This window comes from Oryctolagus cuniculus, chromosome 10 (genome assembly GCF_964237555.1).
Source record: "Oryctolagus cuniculus chromosome 10, mOryCun1.1, whole genome shotgun sequence".
Lineage (NCBI taxonomy): Eukaryota > Metazoa > Chordata > Mammalia > Lagomorpha > Leporidae > Oryctolagus > Oryctolagus cuniculus.
The window spans coordinates 88686495-88708166 of NC_091441.1; the positions used below are offsets into that span (position 1 = coordinate 88686495).

The 21672-nt window shown below is 40.5% G+C and overlaps 1 protein-coding gene across 13 annotated transcripts in view; it reads left to right on the forward strand.

The window, feature by feature from the left end:
• The window catches only part of FHIT (fragile histidine triad diadenosine triphosphatase), a 1583000-nt gene that overhangs the window by 27444 nt on the left and 1533884 nt on the right, over window positions 1-21672 (forward strand). For 8 of the 13 annotated variants that reach the window (XM_017343924.3, XM_051852260.2, XM_017343921.3 and 5 more), the window contains exon 2: window positions 18028-18076. The exons of 2 other annotated variants lie outside the window; for them this stretch is intronic. The gene's annotated coding sequence lies outside the window, so the exon portion shown is untranslated. Of the gene's footprint in view, window positions 1-17740; window positions 17806-18027; window positions 18077-21672 lie in introns of all 13 variants that reach the window. 3 more of the 13 variants (XM_070050656.1, XM_070050658.1, XM_017343923.3) reach the window with 1 other exon arrangement.

Sequence of the window (21672 nt, forward strand, 5' to 3'; positions counted from 1 at the left end):
CACCTGGCTCCTGGCTTCAGATCAGCGTGGTGTGCCGGCCACAGCGGCCACTGTGGGGTGAACCAACGGAAAAAGGAAGACCTTTCTCCCTGTCTCTCTCTCTCACTGTCCACTCTGCCTGTCAAAAAAAAAAAAAAAAGACATTTAAAAATTATATTTTTTTCTGGTTTGTTTTTCTCATTTTGCTAGGAACAGCTTAAAAATTTTATTATAGTCTAATCTTGGCTTATTCACTGCTTCTTATTGATTTGTTTCACAGTCTTAGAAAATTAAAGTGTGTGGTCCAAGTAATTTCATTGTGTTGTAGCACTTTTAAGTTGGAAATGCCCAAGAGATGGTCAGAACTTGCCTCTCATTTTATAGCTGAAGACAGTATGACCCAGAGAGGTGAGGGACCCTTGAAAATTGACAGAAAAACCCTGTGCAGGTACCATTTTCCTCTACTGGGTTACCTAGTCTCAGGATCTTCATCTGACAAATGAATCAGAGGTGAATAGATGGTTAATTGAGGAAGCTGAGAAGCTATTTAGTTCAGCCTCCTACATAACAAAAATGGTCCTTCTCCCAGCATTTCTGGAAAATGATTTATCTGATCTTCATTAATACGTGTTCAATGATGAAGACATCCTTACTGTATAAATTGGTCTTTGTTATTTGTTGACATATCATTCTAAGGTCTACTGATGCTTCCTAGTAACTCTGAACTCATGAATAGTAGCTGTAACATGTACTGAGAGCTTACTCAATTTCAGGCCCTGTGCTGTATACTTGACCTGTTTCCTTAATCTTTGACCTATGAGATGGATACTCTTCTTATCTATAGTTTCTTGATGAGGGCCTGATTCTTTGGGGCTTAAAGCACTAGGCAACATAGCTAGTAAGGGACATGGGCTTTATATGAGTTTCCTAGGACAGCTATAACCAATTGCTACAAAATTGGTAGCTTAAAACATCAGAAATTGATTATTTCAGAGTTTGGGAAGCCAGAAGTCCAAAATCAAGGTGTTGGTAGAGCTGTGCTCCCTCAAAAGGTTCTAGGTGAGAATCCTTCCTTGCTCCTTCCAGCTTCAGGTGTTGTTTGGCTTGTAGCTACGGAACTGTTTACTTCAGTTGGCTTCCTCTGTGTCTTCTTTTCTGCAACTCAGATCTCTGGCTGCCTTTCTCTTGTAAAGGCACTGGTCATTATAGTCAGAGCCCACCTGGATAATTTAGCAAGAGCTCATCTCAAGATCTTAATTATATCTGCAAAGATCCTTTTTCCTAATAATATCACATTTGCAGGCTCCAGTGGCTATTTTTTGTGGCCTCCCTCCCCACAATGAACCCACTGCAGAATGTGCCTCTAGTGTTCTGTTGAAAACCTCTGCTCCACTCTGCTGTACCATGTTCAGTGGAATACCACGGAGAAAGTTCATTTTCTTTTCTCTATGATAAGAAAAGGCTGGCTTTCGTTCTGCCTCAGTGTGAGATTTCCATTGTCTTGTATCACGGAAGTGCTGAGATTGAACTGTGGATGCTATCTAATAACAGGATGAGGGGAAACAAAATTTCATCTTTTCCTTTTAGGGTGTTTGGCTGGACCTGAGAATTAAATTGACAAAAGATGTAATAAGGAATATAGCCTACAAATGCATTTAATGTAAGATTTTATGACACAACAACCCTCATAAGGAAATAAAGACCCCACAGATGCAGTTAGAATTCAACACATATATACTGAATTGGATAAAGAGTGGTAAATTGTGAAAATATAAGAGGGCCCAGGGTCTTAGGTGGAATTAGTTCATTGGGTAGAGAAATGACTTGGAAGATAAAGGCTAGTGTAACAACATCTATTTGTACACAAAATTTTATTGTTCTCTCTTTTCCATCCTTGATGATAAAAATGTGTTTGAGCTTTTGCTTTAGGGGAAAAAAAATGGAACATTTAGGACACCCTTCTTGCATTTGCTCTTTTTTTTTTTTTTTTAAAGTGCCTTCCTTTATGTCAAAGTGACCTAGTTTAGGGTGGCATATTATGCTGCCATTCACAGGGTAGAAAAGACTGTTAATTCTACTGGTTTGTATACAATACTTCTTTAAAGTAATTGGAGGGGTGGGCATTTAGTGTAGCTTTAAGAAGCTGGTTAAGACATGTGCATTCCATATTGGAGTGCTTGGATTTGATTCCTGACTCTTGTTTCCTGCTAATGTAGACCCTGCTAGGCAAAACAGGTGTTGCCTCAAGTATTTCCATCCTTGCCCCCAAAGTGGGAGAACTGAACTGAGTTCCTGGCTCCAGGCTTTGGCCCTGGACATTGTGGGTGTTTGAGTGGGATTCTTTGTTTCTCTTTTTCTATCTCTCTGCCTCTCACATAAATAAAAAAAGAGTAGTTGTAGATTGTGCTCACTCTAGAGCAACTGCTGAAGTCATTGCTGGAAATTAATAGCTGAAGACATTAAAAAAGCATAAACCTCTTCCCATATTAGTAGTCCGACTCAGTCTGAGTTTTTAGGGCCAAATTCAGACCTCAGTTATGCTAATGCAGTTTTATTGATTTTGGATTCTGGAGATGGATTTTGAGTTTGGAATGAAAATAATACAAATAGCACACTCTGGGTTTAGTAGAAAGGGCAAGTACATTCATGAATATATCTAGTTTTCCTTTCATTCCAATTTCTTGTTCCCATGGAGGAAAAGTTGTGTGCTGTGAAAGAGATCAGTGATGATCCACAACTTTGTGCAAGAACAAATTAGGATTTTCATGACCAAATTTTAGGGAAGAAAACCTCTTTCTTCTTCATTTGTACCCACTGTAGACCACATACCAACATAGAGGTCTTGTAATTTTTTTTTTTTTTTTGGTAAATCACATTCACCACTTGCTTGTGTTAATTTTCATGTGCTTGTACCCTGAACAAATTCATGCTGTTGGTGTTGTGTGTGCTACCATTTTCACTGCTGTCAAAACATAATTTGAAAAACGACCCATGAATTTTAACCAGAAAAGTCAAGGTAAATTATATTTTTAAAGTAAAATCTAACTTTGGCTGGCACCGTTGCTCAATAGGCTAATCCTCCTCCTGTGGCACCGGCACACCGGGTTCTAGTCCCGGTCGGGGTGCCAGATTCTGTCCCGGTTGCCCCTCTTCCAGGCCAGCTCTCTGCTATGGCCCGGGAGTGCAGTGGAGGATGGCCCAAGTGCTTGGGCCCTGCACCCGCATGGGAGACCCAGAGGAAGTACCTGGCTCCTGGCTTTGGATCAGCGTGGTGCGCTGGCCGCAGTGGCCATTGGAGGGTGAACCAACGGCGAAAGAAGACCTTTCTCTCTTTCTCTCTCTCTCTCTCTCACTGTCCACTCTGCCTGTCAAAAAAAAAAAAAAAAAAAAAAAAAAAAGATCTAACTTCCTATTTAGAGCAGTAAGAAAGTAGAATTATGATTAACTTTTGCCTTTTTGTGGCAAGATAGGACAGAATTTTACCAATGTTTACTTTTTTATTTAATAATTTTTTAAACTAAGGGATTTCAAAACGAGAAAAGAACTCCCAGTGATGGACTCCATGGTTTTATTGACTTTTTATACTTTATGTTGCATCTTGAGGCCTTTCCCCTAGTGATGAAGAACAGTGTTCTGAGGAGACATTTTCTCTCGTTGGTAGTCTTTCTCCTCCTCTCTTACCTGGCTGCCTCTAATGACACTAGAGGGTTCAGCTCAGTGTTGTCTCTTGCACTGGGAAGCCTTTCCCGGCCCACAAGACTGGGTTAATTTCTCTGTTATAAGCTCCTTTACCACCTTGTACTGCATGTCTTTCAGCCTTCATGATGTGCCTCTCCATTGCCAGTTCCTGCTTGTCCTTTATCCTTGACCATAAACTCTGCGAGGGCAGAGGTTGTGTCTGGTTTTAGCCTTTCACTACTAGTGCCTAGTTCAGTGTCTGGCTCACAGGAGATGCTTAATAAACATTTCTTGACTAATTGGTCCAAGGCAGAAAAAGTCTCTCAGAAATATTTGGGAACGGAAGTTTTAACAATATTTGTGTTTGTGCTTGTGGAAAGCAGGCTAATAACATTGAACTCTTTTTTCTTTGTGTGTGTGTTTGAGTACCACTGCATCGAATTACTGAAGTAGAAAGAATAGATGACATTCGGTTGTAGAGTGACCATGTATTTGACCCACTTCTTCCCTAGTAATGTCATCATGACTGTATCTCATGGCGGTGGGTTCTTGGAGGCTGACAGGCGGAACCAGTTGCTTCAGCACACAGTCCTTATCTGTCATACAGAACAGCTTGCAGATTCGTATTATCTGAATGAAATATGGAGAGAGGGATATTTTTCTTCCTGGGCTATCAGGGTAATTAGAAGGAACCATATCAGGGCACCAGAAGAAAATAGACTTCCTTTATGAAGGGCAACTCATCGGCTGTTAGAACTGCAGGTGTTGAGCCTTGTCTCTAAGTGCAAAGGCTCAGGAAGTGTCATCAAAGGGCCCAAGATCGAACCAGCACATTCTTCAAGGAAGAAAAATGCCTTGGTCTGGGTTACCACCCTCGGCTGCCTGGAGAGATGGTACCAGCTTCGTCTTCAGAAGTTGCATCCCACAGGTGCATCCCAGTGGCGCAGCCCACAGGACCCAGGAATACTATTGTAGTATTCCAGATCAATATACTGTAGCAGAAAACTGGACATGTTCTGCAAAAAAATCATTAACCAGAGAAATTCTACTGTTCCTGCATTTTGGAATAGAAGGAATAAATAACATTTGGCTGTTCTTATGGTTTACATTTACGAACCTGGTCCCGGTAAAATGGAATATCAGATAATACTGTATCAGTGACATTGTGCCTTTTAAATGGATTGGTTCTGTAAATAGAAACTGAAATTTATAGAACTGTTTTAGTTAACAGAAGCTTTTTACATAACCCTGGTGGAAAGTATGAACATGGTGACAGAAAGCAAGGTACAATTCAGCAGTCATTCAAGTCATGACTTTGTTATATTTTGAGATAGTGTTAAAATCACTTAGTCGAATAAAACTCTGATGTACTGTAACTGCCAGGTTGCTTTATCTAATTTATGAAACAGAGGCAAAGGAATCAACAGTAACCCTGCATTTACCATTATTAGATTAGCTATTACTGAAACCACAGAAAGTATATAACCCTTTACTTTGTGTTCACTTGAATTTGGTTATTCAGCTTTGATGGAATTTTCATTTAACCAAATACCTTTGTTTAGAACAATAAGCATGTTAAATATTTTGTGTTCAGAATTGAATATGACCATTTCAGTACATGTCTCCCACAAAGGCATGTTAAAGTTACAGGGTCTATTCATTTGTGTTCTGTCAAACATTTTTTATTCAGTCTGGTTAGAGTCTGGTTTTTCTTCCTGACTTTCAGAAACACATTTTCCCCCCTCAGTAAGGCCTCCACTTTTTCAAGAATTTAACCAAGCATTAACAAACATGAAGCCACTTCTCATAGAAATTCCATAAAAATTGATTTTTCAAAATTAAATAAGCATCTGGTGGTCTGAAAATGTTTCATACCTGATATTTAAAAGATATTTTGACTATTGCCAAAAGGAATCAATTCCTTCATGCTGCCTCCCTGGCGGATGCCGTCATATGCCACTGTGTTGGGCGGAGCACATGCTCTGGAGAAAGGCAGACTTAAGTTTGCAACAAATTCTGCCATGTACCTTGCACTTCACCTCCTAGGGAGGTCAGTTAACTGAAACTACCCTGTCTTCCTTATGTAACAGAGTTCATAGCAGCACTTGTCTTGTAGTGTTATACATGAGGGGATGCATGTAAAGTCCTCAGATATGTGATGGTTAAAATTAATGTGTGTGTCTGCTCACACTCCATACATCCATGTTGGCTTGAGTGTAACCTTACTGAGTCTGAATTAGGTTGTGGTAGCAAACCTGTTGTCACCTTTTTCGGTCTTTAGCATTTTGGTATTGTGTCCCTATCTAAATGTAACATGGAGTTTGGATTTAGAGCCACATCTTAGAGACGAATCACCGTGAAGGTGGCTATTTCAGTTGCTGCAACTGGAACCCATGAACCAACTTTGAGCTTTCAAAATGGAACTCTGTCTTAGTTGTTTTAAACTGATGTCAAAGCAAAATTAAGGTGTGTTTGAGATATGTAAGCTAGAGACATGTGACCCTTCCAGTATGAAGAATCCCTACTAACAATTCATTAGCTTATCACTGATTTTGTTTCCCACATTGCTCTCTCTTTCTCTTTCCCTCTCTCTCTTAAGATTTATTTATTTATTTGAAAGGTAGCGTTACAGAGAGAGAGGGAGACACACACACACACACACACACATACACACACACAGAGAGAGAGAAAGAGAGAGACAGAGACAGAGAGAGACAGCGAGATCTTCCATCCACTGGTTCATTTCCCAGATAGATACAATGGCCAGGGCTGAGACTGTCTGAAGGCAGGAACCAGAAGCTTCTTTTGGGTCTCCCATGTGGATGCAGGAGCCCAAGGACTTGGGCCATCTTCCACTGCTCTTCCAGGCGCATTAACAGGGATATGGATTGGAAGTGGATCACCTGGACTTGAACTGTTGCCAGTAAGTGATGCCAGTGTCACAGGCAGCAGCTTTTCCCTGCTATGTCACAACACTGGCCCCTGTTTCCCACATCTCTTAAGCTTCTCTTTATCTGCCTTGATGTCTTTGCATTTTTCATCATTATCTTACTCCTTTGCATCTGTGTTTTTTGGGGTAGTGATGATGGATTTGGATAAAACTACACTATTTCATCCAGCATTAGGCCAGTAGCCCATAGAATAGCACTAGGAAGTTAGGCTCTGAGATTTGCTCTCCAACAGTGGTTTCCAGCATATTCACATGGTCTTATGGGAGTGAGATTTTTTCTCCTCATCTGTACCCTTTTCTGTTAGTTTGAATAATGAGTTACAGAAGAATGAAAGCTTCTTTAGCTGTGAAAGTCTCTCAAGAACAAATGTTAGGCCCATGGTGTTAGTAAAATGCAAAATAAGATAGCATTTAAAGACAGTTTCCGTTTCAGCATCCTATTGACAATGCCCCTCACTTGAGTCAGAGATTGGGGACTTACTGAGATACACCATCTGGCAAAATACGGAAGGCCAGTGTTGTGCCAACTGAAAAAGCTTCATCAGTTCCAACTCTTGTGTACTTTGCACATTATTGGATGCCTTGCAAAACGTTTATCACTTTTTAATTAGGAAGGACTAAGGGATTTTAATACCCTAAAGAAAGTGTCAGCAGCCCAAAGACAAAAAAAAAAAAAAAATCCAACGGATCATAAGGGCAATAAGTGTTTGACTTTGAACGAAGGAAACAAGGACAGTTTCCTGCTAAGATCTTTGTTGGAGGACACGAGGGTGATATGTCCTTGGTCTGTCTGGATGGAGACAGTCTTCTAGTCTTTCCGTTTTTCTGACAGTTCCCCAGCTTGTTTCTTCTGCAGCATGGCCAGGCCTTGAATGCACATGCCAAGAGAACAGCTCTCTTCTGCTTCTTGGTCTATCGTGTAAACTGTGGCCTGTCATGTTCATTAAAATGAAAATTTGTCGAATGGAATTTGCCCGACTGGCAGAATGGTTTAAATGTCAGATGTTGTTAGGCCTGGATATAAATATTATGTTTCTATTGTTAATTAATTGCAGTGCCTCAGTACCAGTGATCCAAAATCCAATTTAGTCTGCAATAGGCCTGTGGATTAGGGCCAGAGATAATGAATGCAGAGGGAAAAAAAATGTATTCAGAGTTTCCATTGTGTCTGTCAATGTCCTTTTAGAAAAATAGCAAGTTTTGGTGTCACTGTAGTTTGAGGGGTGCAAAACAGGACAGAATTAAGACTCATTGTCTTTTGAAACCTCTTGAATGTTACTCACTGTCGGTTCTATTCCCTAGTTAGTCCTAGCATCAAAATTCTGGACAGATGCTGCCCTGTTCCCTTTCCTTGATTTCTACTCTGTTATTTCCATCCTTGAGTCTCTTGTTATGTTCATAACTCATTTCAGAGTTGTGCAACTGAGGTATCTGGTCCCATAATCCTCTTTGTTTGTCTTTACAGAGTTCATTTTCGTCGTCTCTTCCTTTTACCATCATCTCTTCCATTCTTTTTCTTTTCATCCTTTGTTTTGGTCCCCAGGCTCAGCAGCCTGTCTTGTCAAGTCTGCCACTGTTTGTAAAGATCGTTTTGCTTCCAAACTGGGCTAGAGTCTGAATATCATTCAGAATAACACTTTTAGAACTGTTTGCATTAGAAAGGGAGGCAAAAATCTTGCTGCTGGCTCCCAGACCTCGAAACTGACTGTTGTTGGAAAGGCACGAATCAGTGGGCAGTGTGACCACCATCCTCAACCAGCATTTTGTTGAATACTGGCTGTGATTGTGGCATCTTACCCCACCCTCTCCCTGAGTTCCAAAGTCAAGTGGGTGTGCCAGACAGAGAAGGACTAATTAAGACTTTGGAAGGCAGGACTAATGTGGTCCAGTGGTCAGGGACCTGCATTTAATTCCTGGCATCCTGGTCTCTGCCAGATTCATTCTGCCCCTGCGATTATGCCAACCGAGAAACGGAGAAGGGAAGATGAACTTTGATCTGCTCTGAATTTCCCTGTCCAGCAGTGTCTGTCACATTAAAAATGAGAGGAAAGGAGGCCAGAGAATCTTCCAGATGGAGAGTTCAGAGGAGGGCACAACCAGACTCCCTCTCTGCAGTGACATAGCAGGGCCATCCAAGCGCTGGGCCAGGAGCCAGGAGGCGCACAGGCTGCTGCCTGACCCTGAAGTGGGTTGGGACCTGGCAGAGAAATAACCCCCGGCTCGGTTTGAGAGCGTACTCAAACTGGGCACACACAGGACACATGGTGAAGGCAGAGAATGTCTGCCCTGGCTGCTTGCACGTTGGGTCCTTTATCTTGCACTCCTCGAAGGGGAGTTTTCCCCAAGCCACGTGGAGAAGGAGTTGGCAACTCTGATATCCAGTGAAGAGTTGGCGTGCTCTACCCTCACTGTTTTTATTTCCTTTCAAATGAGGCAGCCGTGCAAGAAAGGTGACCTTTAAAAGGCTGGAGGCAACAATAACAGTGATGGCCCTGCGTCCTTGGACAGACTTGTGTGTGGACAGCAGTTACAGGCAGCAGGGGTTTGGTGAGGCCACAGTGCACAGACAGTCACTCTCCATGCCTCTTGGTGGCACAGCTTTGTAACTGGTTTGAACATTCATTGAAAAGTATCCAGTGTGGCTGCTCCAGAGCAGGAGTTTGCTTACATGAGAATGGTTTTTTCAGACTCAGGCTCTCTGAAGTCTGAGTAATGATGGGGAGGTACTGAGTCAGGTTACATTCAGAATATCTGGTTTGCCTTCCTTAAAAAATGGGTTATTTTTTCTTTGTACCTGTATAACCTCAGTTTACCATAAGATGATCTTCTTTTCCTCAAATTCAGGTTGCTGGAGTTTGGGTATGGACTGTGCTGTTGGGAGCAGAGCTGTTTGACTTGAAATGTCATCCCGTTCTGAGAAAACATACTGGGGCCATGTTAGGGCATCCCTGTGCAAATGTCACCTTGTCAGTGTATCTCCCCCTGGGATTAGACTAACCCTGGTACTTTCCAGTCATATCTGAGTCCCCATTGCTAGGGCACCAACCCAGGCAGGGTCATGCTCCCCGAGATTTCATGGAATTTGATTTGTCTGTAATTCTATGAATTTTCAGATGCTAATTATTGGCTGGTTGGTATTCTGCTCCTCAGATGTCACCAAATGATTTTCCAGGGATCAGGCTACTTGGCAAATTTACTCTTTGTTCCCTGGCAAATGTAATGGCATTGGTAGGTGTGGCAAGGTGTGCTCATGCATGTGTGTGGGTATATGTGTGTGTGTGTGTGTGTCTGTGTGTGTGTGTGTGTCAGGTGGCAGTAGAAAGTTTTTTAAAAAAATTTTTAATGTAAGTCTAGTGTACAAATTAAGTGAAGTAAATTAATGAAGAATACCAAAACTAAGCTTAGCTTATGAATTTCTAATCAGTTCTCACTTTTAATATTATATACATTATATACATTATATATATATGTATATAATACATAATATTATATACATTATAACATATTATATAATATTATATATAATATTATATACATTATATACATATATAACATATATATGTATATAATACATAATATTATATACATTATATACATTATAACATTATATACATTAAGTAATTCTTTTTGAAAAAGACTTATTTGAAAGGCAGAGCGACAGAGAGAGAGGAAGAGAGAGAGAGAAACCAAGCTTCCCTCTAGTTTATTCCCCAGATGGTCACAGTGGCTGTGTCTGGGCTAGGCTGAAGCCAGGAGCTTCCTACACTGGAGCAGGGGTCCAAGGACTTCGGCTGCCTTCTGTTGCTTTCCCAGGTGCAGTAGCAGGAAGCTGGAGTTGAAGCGAAGCAGCTGGAACTTGAACTGGCACTCTGATATGGGATGCCAGTATCCCAAGCAGTGGCTTAAACCACTGTGTCACAAAACTGGCCCTAAGCAAATTTTATTGAGTATATGGTATATGCCTGACACTGTCCAAGAGATATAAATTGACTATAAAACAGGATAGATATGGTCTATATTATGGTTGAACTCATTGTCTCATGGAAAGATTTTGCAACATATATTGACAATATGAATTCAGTTAAATGACAAAACTAAGAATTTTATTGGTATGTACTCTCCCTCCCCAGCTCTGATTACATCAGTTTCATAAATTCTGAAAATCGTCTATAAATATACGTACAAATAAATTTAAATAAAACTTTTAGGAATATATTTGAGACATTGTCAGGTTTGGTGGGTCGTCTTTGCTGCTATTTCTTGTGAGAGTTTAATTCAATATGCAGATTCTCAAATAATTTCAAATAATTTTAAGAATATTCATTTATCATCAGATAGTTTAACCAGTGCTATGTTTTCCGGCTGCCTGGTTTTCACCCGTAGGTGTTTAAGAATCTCCTCCTAGGCCGGCGCCACGGCTCAATAGGCTAATCCTCCACCTAGCAGCGCCGGCACACCAGGTTCTAGTCCCGGTCGGGGCGCTGGATTCTGTCCCGGTTGCCCCTCTTCCAGGCCAGCTCTCTGCTATGGCCCAGGTGTGCAGTGGAGGATGGCCCAAGTGCTTGGGCCCTGCACCCCATGGGAGACCAGGAGAAGCACCTGGCTCCTGGCTTCGGATCGGCGTGGTGCGCTGGCCGCAACGCACCGGCGGCGGCCATTGGCGGGTGAACCAATGGCAAAGGAAGACCTTTCTCTCTGTCTCTCTCACTGTCCACTCTGCCTGTCAAAAAAAAAAAAAAAAAAAAAGAAAAAAAAAAAAAAAGAATCTCCTCCTAGTTGAAAATTGGCTATCCTTTGAAATAATGTTGCAGTAATTTGTTTGAGGTAACAGCTCACTGAATGTATCAGAAAAATGAAAATGAGGGCTGAAATTGTTCAGTGTCTTTACTCTTGTCCCTCAATGCACAGACTCTTTCATAGATATGTAGATGATGGTTAAAGCTTTAAAGGTCAGTAACCAATCCCTTAACATAACAGTTAGGTCAGGGAGGACTGCAGAATGCACCAATGGAGGCACATTTCTCAGGTCCAGGTCTTGTCACCTTAAGGAATGGGCACTTGAAGGGTTCCCAGAGATAGCAGAGATAGGTTTCAAGTGGGACAGATGCATGACAGCCGACGTGGTTTCTTTACTTGGCAAAATACTTGTTTAAATTCAGACCAGTTTTAAGTTTTTTTAATTCTATCCATGGATCATGCATAGAAGGGATTGGAATTTGTAAACATTTTCTGAAAGACTGCTCTCTGAAAAAACATCAAGATAAATCGGTGTTATTGGCCTGTTCTGCTCTGCTTCCATGTTTATTTCTTTTAGGAGTAGCTGAAGCTCAAACCTATTTGGATTCATTTAAATCTAATTTACATGTTGCAGGAGGTCGTATGAAGGATACAGAGATCATCTGCTCTAGAACAAAATGTGGATGAGTTAGGCATGGGAAGAATGGGAAGTGGTATAATACGTTGTGGTTGTAGGTCAGAGTTTTCATGGCTTGTAGAAGTTTAGGTACTTGGATTTCTGGATCAAGGGGAAAATGGAAAAAGAACAAGCTAATTAGAATGGCTATTGGTGACTTTCAGAAACGTGTACTTTGAGCACTGCAACAAGAGCTTTTGGGTCTTGACTGGCTTCCACTTTATTAAGAAGAGCATGCGTGTGAGTGAATGCACACACTCACGCATATGCCCGCCAAGTTTCAGGTACCAACCATGTAACAATGACTGCAAGATCTGATTGTACTCATTTACTCAACAATGGTTTGTTGAATGTCTCTTGAGATCTGGGATAGAATCTTGGGCTTAGAATGCATAAGTCATAGGGAGGCAGGATTGGTTTGAACAGTAAAAGTCATAGGTTTTAAAGAGCTTAGATTGTAATTAAGATGAGAAACCAAACACATGAAAAAGTAATACTTTAACGCAATAGCTTGGGGCTGGTGCTGTGGCATAGCAGATAAAGCTGTTGCCTGCAGTGCCAGCATCCCATATGGGTGCTGGTTTGAGTCCCGTCTGCTCTACTTCTGATCCAGCTCTCTGCTATGGCTTGGGAAAGAAGTAGAAGATGGCCCAAGTTCTTGGGCCCCTGTACCTGCATGGGAGACCCATAAGAAGCTCCAGGCTCCTGGCTTTGGATTGGCCTAGCTTTGGCCGTTGCGGCCATTTGAGAAGTGAACTAATGGTTGAAGATCTCTCTCTCTCTCTCTCTCCCTCTCTCTCTCTCTCTGCCTCAACATTTCAAATAAATAAATAAGCCTTTAAAAAGAGCTCTATCTGTATGTGGTTAGAGACTGCTGTGCCTAAAAGTACTTGTCAGTGGTAAGGGCAAATGCCTGTGGCTTTATTGCATCTGTGGTTAAGGGGGGACCAAAGCTCTGTTTAAGACCAGTGTCACCACCTGTCCCTTGTTTGTCAGCAACCTTCAGTATTAGTGACCATTTTTCACTCTTCTGTATTCAGTCTCTTTGTTTCAAATGGATCTTGTCATTACTTTGACACACACTCAGATTTTTCTTCTTAAAAACTACACAAGGATGGGTATTTTGTCTGATGGTTAAGATGTCCATGTTTCACACTGGAGTGCTTTGGTTCGATTCCTTGCTGTGGTTCCTGATTCCAGCTTCCTGTTAATGTAGACTGTGCGAGTTAGGGATGTTGGCTCAGGCATTTGGGTCTGTACCATCCACCTGGTGATCTGGATTGAGTTCCTGGCTCCTATTTGAGTTCCTGTTTGAGGAGTGAACCAGCAAATGGGAGCTCTTTTTCTCTCTGTCAAATGAATAAATAAAAATTTTAAAAAATCTATACAGTCCATTGCCATTCAGTTACCACTTTCTTTCCTCCTCTTCACAACCAAATTATCTAGGATTGTCCTTACCCATTGTTTTCACTTGATGATTACCACTTTTTTTTTTTTTTTTTGACAGGCAGAGTGGACAGTGAGAGAGAGAGACAGAGAGAAAGGTCTTCCTTTGCCGTTGGTTCACTCTCCAATGGCCGCCGCGGCCGGCGCGCTGCGGCCGGCACACTGCGCTGATCCGATGGCAGGAGCCAGGAGCCAGGTGCTTTTCCTGGTCTCCCATGGGGTGCAGGGCCCAAGCACCTGGGCCATCCTCCACTGCACTCCCTGGCCACAGCAGAGAGCTGGCCTGGAAGAGGGGCAACCAGGACAGAATCCGGCGCCCCGACCGGGACTAGAACCTGGTGTGCCGGCGCCGCTAGGCGGAGGATTAGCCTAGTGAGCCGCGGCGCCGGCCCGATTACCACTTCTTTCTTAACCAACTCCAAACTGAATTTTGCCTCTATCCGTTCACAAAACATTTCTCATGAGTTTTTCAGTGACCTTCATATTGAATGTTTTTAGTGTTTGCTTATCTTTCTTTGACATTTGAGGTTTTTGTTTTTGTTTTTGTTTTTCAATTTTCTGGAAACTAGTCTTTCTGTTCAACACACTATTGAACTTCTTCAAAGTTCTGTCCTAGGCCCTTTTGTCTTTCTACTCTGAACTGTCTCCTGCACAGTCACATCTGTGTCCACAAGTGTGGTTACTTAGTACTCAGAGATAACTCTCCACTTTCATGCCTCCTTTCTGAAATCAGACCCAGACAGCTGTCAGCTTCTCTACACATTTTCTTTTAAACGTCTTAAATGCACCCCGAATTCAATACATACACAACCAAACCAGTGATCTTTGACTCCACATGTGGACCTAATACAGTGGAATTCAGTCAACATCCTTGACTAATCCCAACTCAGAAGGAGAAACTGTCATGAAGATTGCAAATTTCAGACATTTAAAAGATCTCATTTCATAATTGCTGTCCACCATTAATGCATGATGGGAAAAGAATGTTATTTATTTAATAGCTGTGTTTTGATATTTGTTGAGACTTACCTTTGTGTCCCCATATCTGGTCAGTTTTTTTCATGTTTCATGTATGGCTTGTAAAAAAATGCAGATCTAGTTTGCAGAAAAGCTGTCCTGCCGTACCCTGCCAGAATTCCTGAACTGTAGAAACTGAGAGTTAATAAATTTTTATTTTTAAGTCTCTGCTTTTTGGGTTCTTCTGTAGTAAAAAAAAAAAAACTAATATGAATACCTGTTCTCTTCAGTTTTGCCCAACGTTAATGATTTCCAGCAGCACTCTCTTCATTGTTATTTGCTTGGTGTATAGTTTTCCAAACTTTTACTTTCAGATCTTCTTTAAGTTTTAGATGTTTGTTAAAAACATCACATAGCAATATTAAAAAGAATCCATTTTGAAAAATTTTAACGTATTTGTCTAACGTATTTACTGTGGTTACTGATACATTTGAACTTACTTTAATTATTTTCTTTTATGTTTTCCATTCATGCTTCTTTCTCTCTTCCATTTTAGACCTCTCTAGAAAATTGACTGACTTTTCTGGACTGCATGTGGTTTTCTCCATTGGTTTAGAAAATTCTGTCCTTTTGATGATTACTGTTACATATATGTATTTATTTTATTTTAAAGAGTTATGCATAGAGAGAAGGAGAGGCAGAGAGAGAGAGAGAGAGAGAGAGAGAGAAAGAAAGAAAGAGAAAAGTCTTCCATTCACTGGTTCACTTCCTAATTGGCTGCAACTGCCAGAGCTGCACCAATCTGAAGCCAGGAGCCAGTAGCTTTCTCGATCCAGGTCCCCCATATGGTGCAGGGGCCCAAGGACTTGGGCCATCCCCCACTGCTTTTCCAGGCCATGGCAGAGAGCTGAATCAGAAGTGGAGCAGCTGGGACTCAAACCAACGTGCATATGGGATGCTTGTACTTCAGGTGGTGGCTTTTACCCACTATGCCACAGCGTCGGGATGCCCCCAGAACAGTTTTGAAACTATATAGCTACAGTTTAAAGAAAATAAGTAACTGTTCATGGAGACATGCCTCCCACCAGGACAAGAAATGGAACATTTCTGTGTTCCAGAACTGCACCCCTTACGTGTTATATTTGAAGATAACACAGTATTTATTTTTTGCCTTTTTGGATGCTATACAAATGGAATAATATTATCTGTAGCATTCTGGGACTTGCTTCTTTTGTTTTCCATCATATTTTGAGAAGCAACCGTATTGATGAGAGTAACTATTTCATTGATTTTTCAAAGTCATATAATAGTAAGAATCTGTAAAATAATAGAGTATCTGTAAAATAATGATCATTCTGCTGTTGATAGATGTTGGACTTGTTTCCAGCATTTTTGCTATACCAGCAATTCTTACTCTAAGCATTCTTGTACAAATCTTGGTGAATGTGTGTTCAGGGTCTCTTTCGTTATCCTGATATGTTAGGAAAATGAAATGCTGATTATCCTTAATAAATTAATCAATAGCTTTAATGCATATCTTTAACAACTTAATCATATGTCTGTCTGCCGTCTAAGTAATTTATTACCTGTTTATTATTTGATATGAATATGGTAAAATAGTTTCATTTTTTAGATCCTAATAATTGGTTGTAATTGCTTTTTTTTACAAGTAAAGCTTAATAATTATTAATGAATATGCATTATTTAATGTTAAATTTATTTATTTTTTAAGAAAGATTTTATTTATTTATTTGAGAGGTAGAGTTACAGACAGTGAGAGGGAGAGACAGAGATAAAGGTCTTCCTTCCATTGGTTCACTCCCCAAATGACTGCAACGGTTGAAGCTATGCTGATCCGGAGCCAGGAGCCAGGAGCCAGGAGCCAGGAGCCAGGAGCTTCTTCCAGGTCTCCCATGCGGGTTCAGGGGTCCAAGCACTTGGATTGTTTTCCACTTTCCCAGGCCACAGCAGAGAGGTGGACTGGAAGAGGAGCAGCCAGGACTAGAACTGGCGCCCATATAGGGTGCTGGCGCCGTAGGCGAAGGATTAACCTACTGCGCCATGGCACCAGCCCCTTAGTATTAAATTTATTAAATTTACCATTATGCTGGCTATTTTCTATGTTCATTATTGCTTATTGTTCCTAGCTTCTTCATTCTGGGCTTGTTTTCTTCTTATTCAAGTATATATGTTAGAATTTCTCTTGGCAAAAGTAAACTACAGTTAGCAGTGAACAATCTTTTTTTTTTTTTTTTTCCTGTAATTCTTGAATGTTAGGTTTAGCATGAGCCTATAGCTCATAGCCTATAGGTCTGGCCTATTTTTTGGTGGTGGTCTTGCATCAGTGGTCATAGTTTCTTTGGTGGAATCAGGGGCTATAGAAAGGAATAGTCCAAGAAGAGCATTAGCAATTGCTTAGGATATTGAGATAAATAAAAAAAGCTGGAAAACCATAGAGCAGTAGTCTGTTCCCAGATACTTTATCTTTAGGAGATGTTGGGAACTAGCTGGGAATGAGAAAAAGAGGCACATTCTAATTATTTTCAACTATAGAGCCATCATATGAGTATTGTTGAACCACTATCAACCCCTTTAATCCTTAGGTTATTTTTTTAAAAGATTTTATTATTTATTTGCAAGGCACAGAGGCAGAGAATGAGGGAGAGGGGTCTTCCATCTGCTGCTTCACTCTGCAGTTGGCCAGGAGCTTCTTCCAGGTCTCCTGCATGGGTTCAGGGGTGCAAGCACCTCTACTGCTTTCCCAGGCTGTAGCAGAGAGCTGGATAAGAAGTGGAGCAGCTGGACTCGAACCGGTGTCCATATGGGATGCCGGCACTGCAGGCAGCAGCTTTACCAGCTGTGCCACAGCACTGGCCCCCAAATCCTTAGGTTATTACTACTGCTTATCAGCTATGATTTTACAGATCTCCTCTCATATTGACTTGTATATGGTCAGCACAGCCATGTTTTGATCACAGGGAGCTGAAATAAAGTCAAAATTTGATTTGAAATGTGAAGTTGCACAGTTCCTCTGTTTTGTTTCTTCTGGCAGAAAGTAGCACTCCACCCAGAGAAATGATGATTGTACCTGTAAGCCTGCATGCATATACTCCAGGAACTAAGTTGTGAGACTCCAGTTGGAAGGACCATGAACCACATATAATTGGAATAGCCCCCACCAAATAAAACTTTTTTTCAGAGAAGTAGAAATAGAGCATGTAAGAAGGACGACCAAAGGAATAAGAAAATAAAATTCTCTTTTAGATGGAGTGTGCTGCACTGTTGTTTAATTTGGTTTTCCTCTCTGCACTTTACAGCCATTCCCATTCTATTGAGGAATTCACACCCCAAAGGGTCTGACTATAGATTTGGTCAGGTGGAGGTGAGTCAATTCTGTGTAGATTGTGTGTGTGTGTGTTTCAATTTCAGACTGTGTCTTTTATTGGTCTCAGTGCAGAAAGTATGAGGCCCAAGTTTTATCAATGGTTTTTTTGGCTAGCACCACATACCACGGCATATGGAAATTCTATTTAGAGACAGGAAGAGAAAATGTTTGGTGTTCTAGCAGCAGACGACTCAGGCTTTGGTTTTTATCTTTTTGTAGCTTTGAAGCTCAGCAAAAGAAGGGAAATCCATTGAGAACAGTCTGTAAGGTAAGTGTATTTATTACATGGCCTTGACAAACATTGCCTTTACAACATTGATTTTTCTTTTATTCAGAGATTTAAACACTTGGATTAAAGATATAGCTGACAGGACAACTTCCTTAACCACCTGCTTGTCCTCCCTCATAGGCAAAAGTGCTGAGCAATAGTTAGCAGAGAGCAGGAGGAAATAAAATGATGTGCTGAGGGTAGCCAAATGCAATTGTGTGCTTGCTGACTTTTGCTTTCTTCCCGGCAGTTAAGACATTCCAACGGAGCTAAGTTTACTAAGATTAATGCTAGATGGAAAAAGAATGCACTTGTACCAATTCTGGTCAATAGTTAAATAAAACCAGCTGACCAAATAAAGCATTTAAAATAAAATGCAGAGTGGCATTTCAATTGGGCTGGATGAAATTTATCGTGAAAGTCAGTTGTGCGGTTTTGTGGCGGAGTAAGTTTTGCAGAAGGGAGAAACTTGTCGGTCTAATTTCATTCCACCTAGTCACTCTGGAACCTAAGTGAGTTACAGGAAATGAACTTCCAAGCTGGAAGCAATTGAAAAAGTACCCACTCAGCCTCCTGTGAAACATTACAATCGAGTTGGCTTTTACATGTAAAAATGTAATTGTTTCCTCTTTGCTAGGTATATTTATAAGCATACCTCTGTACTGCATTGTTCTTTGATTCATTGTTTAATTTCTGTTCTGCATGAAGTATTTTAATTTAGAGAATTCATTCTGGGGAATTATAGGGCTGCAGTTTCATCAAGAATCTTTGGTGGCCAGGGTGATATATGCCATAATTTTACATTTGTTTTCATCATCAATTATGTTTTTGACAATTTTAGGGTTTTTTCTGTCGTTTTTATTACAGTAATCATGACCGTGACCACTTTAGTTAAACTTGAAAAGCCACTTTGATTTACCTTATATTTTAAGTTATTCCTAACTTTCTGACGAATCTCTTAGGTATAAATTTTTAAAGACTATTTTGATGATGAAGAAGAATTTCACAGGAAAATTGGACAAAGATCCCTTTTGAGTAACCAAAACACAAAGTGTAAAAACTTCATTTTGAGGGTTTGTTTTGGGAAGACTACACTCTATTATATGAAAGCTGGCTTGCTTCAAATTTGGCTGTAATGGTTCACCATTAGTAGAGAAAATCTCATCCTAAGAAATGGATACTTCTTATTTTCAACCACATACCTTACATATCTCTGGCCGTTGAGCCACATCTTAAAATAAAGCAGTAACTTTTAACTTTGGAAATAAAAGGTCATTGGAGTTGATGATGTAGCTACCTTGACAACTTCACAATATTGATACAATTTTGGTGCTTACATCTGTTATGGAGAAGTGTTTTCACCCTGGTGCAGTCCATTTTCTCTGCTTTCAGTGCCAGTCCTTTGTTGAATACGATAACCTGGAGTCATGGGTTTAGTCCTATTTTGGTTCTTAGCAACTATCAGGCCATCGATAAGTTATTGACAGCCCCTGTATGTCAGTATCCTAATCCATGAAATGGAGATATTCAAATTGTCTGTTTCATACAGTTTTGTGGAGATAAAATGAATTTTTATGTGCCAAGGATTTAGAACAAATCCTGGCCCATGGCAAGTACTCAACTGATGTTGGCTATTGGTGTTTTTGTTAACATTATCACCATCATCAACATTAGCATCTTTATGCATTTATTTGATAGATATTTATAGAAGTCTATTCCTTTTGAAGGTCATGTTTCAAGGTAACTTTGAGGTAATATGAGAATTGAGGACTCTGGAAATGAAAGTTTTTGTAGGCATCTGGAAATGCACCTTCTTTAGGTGTGATCACGTGATAAATAATATAATCAGGAAATTAGAGTCTTAAAAAACCAGTAATCCACTGCTAGTTACATTCTTAAGGAATTTGAAAGCTTTTGTAAGGCTAGAGGAATATTCTTCTCCACACATCAACTTCTCTTTCTTTTCCTGTATCTGCTATTTTTTTCTAACAGTGCCTTTATTTCCTATAGAGATAATTAGTGAAAGGCCACCACAAAACACACCAAACACTGGAGTAAGGGAAAAGTTTATTGTCAGTCCACAAGGCTGACAGGAGAACAGGCCTTATATAGCTTAGCAAAGACGAGGAAGGAGAACAGTGAATTCCAATGGGTGGGGTGAAGGAGACACGTATTGTTGGGCTGTTTGGTCACCTCGTTTCTGGTAAATCAGACTGGACTTAGGAAACTGAAACTTATCTTGGAGAAACTGAAACTTGTTGTACAAGATGGCAAGCTTAAGATGTCAGGGAGGCTTAAGATGGCCCTTCAGATAAGATGGCGCAAGTTTTACTAACAATTAGTCCAATTAGTATAACCAAGGGCCCTGTTCAGGTGCCTACACTCAGCCTCTTTTAGGTGTATGACTGCAAGCTTGGTTAAATGGATGCTGGTTCTTTAAAATTTGAATCTGTAGCTAAAGGATTCTCCTTTGTCCTGGATGGGAATTCTGGTCTGATAGTGTCTGCTATGAGACCACTGTAGCAGTTCCTCTATATTTGTATTATCTACTGATGTTCTCGAACCCTCGTATTCTAGGTTATCATGGGTTTGCTGAGCCTCTGATTTCCTTCTAACAGAGCTTCCCATTTTAGCCAGTTGGTTTCTGTTGCTTGCAACCACTGAAAGCTAACTGATAGAGTACTTCATACAGTCGTGAGCTAGATTGGTGTGTATGGAGGTTTTGTGATTACAACACCATTTGTTACTTTTTACTACCAAGGACAGATACTGAATGTTTTGCAGGAGATTACAACAAGAAGAGAGTTCTCAGGCTCTTGAAAATGAGTTCTATTTTGCTGGACTCCCCAGTCCTCCGGCATTTGGTACAAAGAAGTCAGTCTTGGCTGCTTCTATAAGCTCTCAAAGGATGTTTATGTATGTGGGGTTAGGGCTGGGATTGCAAAGAGAGGCAGAGGTCAGCCCTTTTAGTTTCTGTAGTCTTGGTGTCTTTGTTGCATGGGATTGTGAAGGGACTCGGGTTTTCTTCTCTTTATTCCAGCATCCCCAAACAAAACAGTTCTACTTTTTAAGTATTTTCTTACTATCCCTGAATTTTTATTTCCCTTTTGAACATTTTTTGTCCTACTGAACACCTTCTTCTCAATGTTGTATAAAGGGGCATTGAAAACTAAGTTACTTTAGTCTCTGACATTGCTTCTTGTTTCCTGAGAATGGAATGGGCAAATTTTCTCTGCTTGCCCTTGTGTCTTGTTTGTTGACTACTGACTACTATGTTCTCTGCAGTGCCTTGAAAAAAACTGGTTAATGATTTTTTTTTCACAGGGACATTAATTTTTTCACTCCTACTGTGAATAAATAGCGTGATAACATTATGTAGGGGAAAGTCTTAGCTGGAGTATTAGGCACTGTGCCTTCCAGTTGTGGCTCTGCCATTTGCTGGCTTTGTGATCCTGGTTGAGATTCCCAACTTTCCTGAAGGTCTCCAGTTATTTACCTGTAACACTATGATAATTCTTGCCTTAATCTACTGCATAGGCAATTTTGAGGACATAAAGACAACACATAAGAAAGTGCTTAGCAAATTATATCAAATA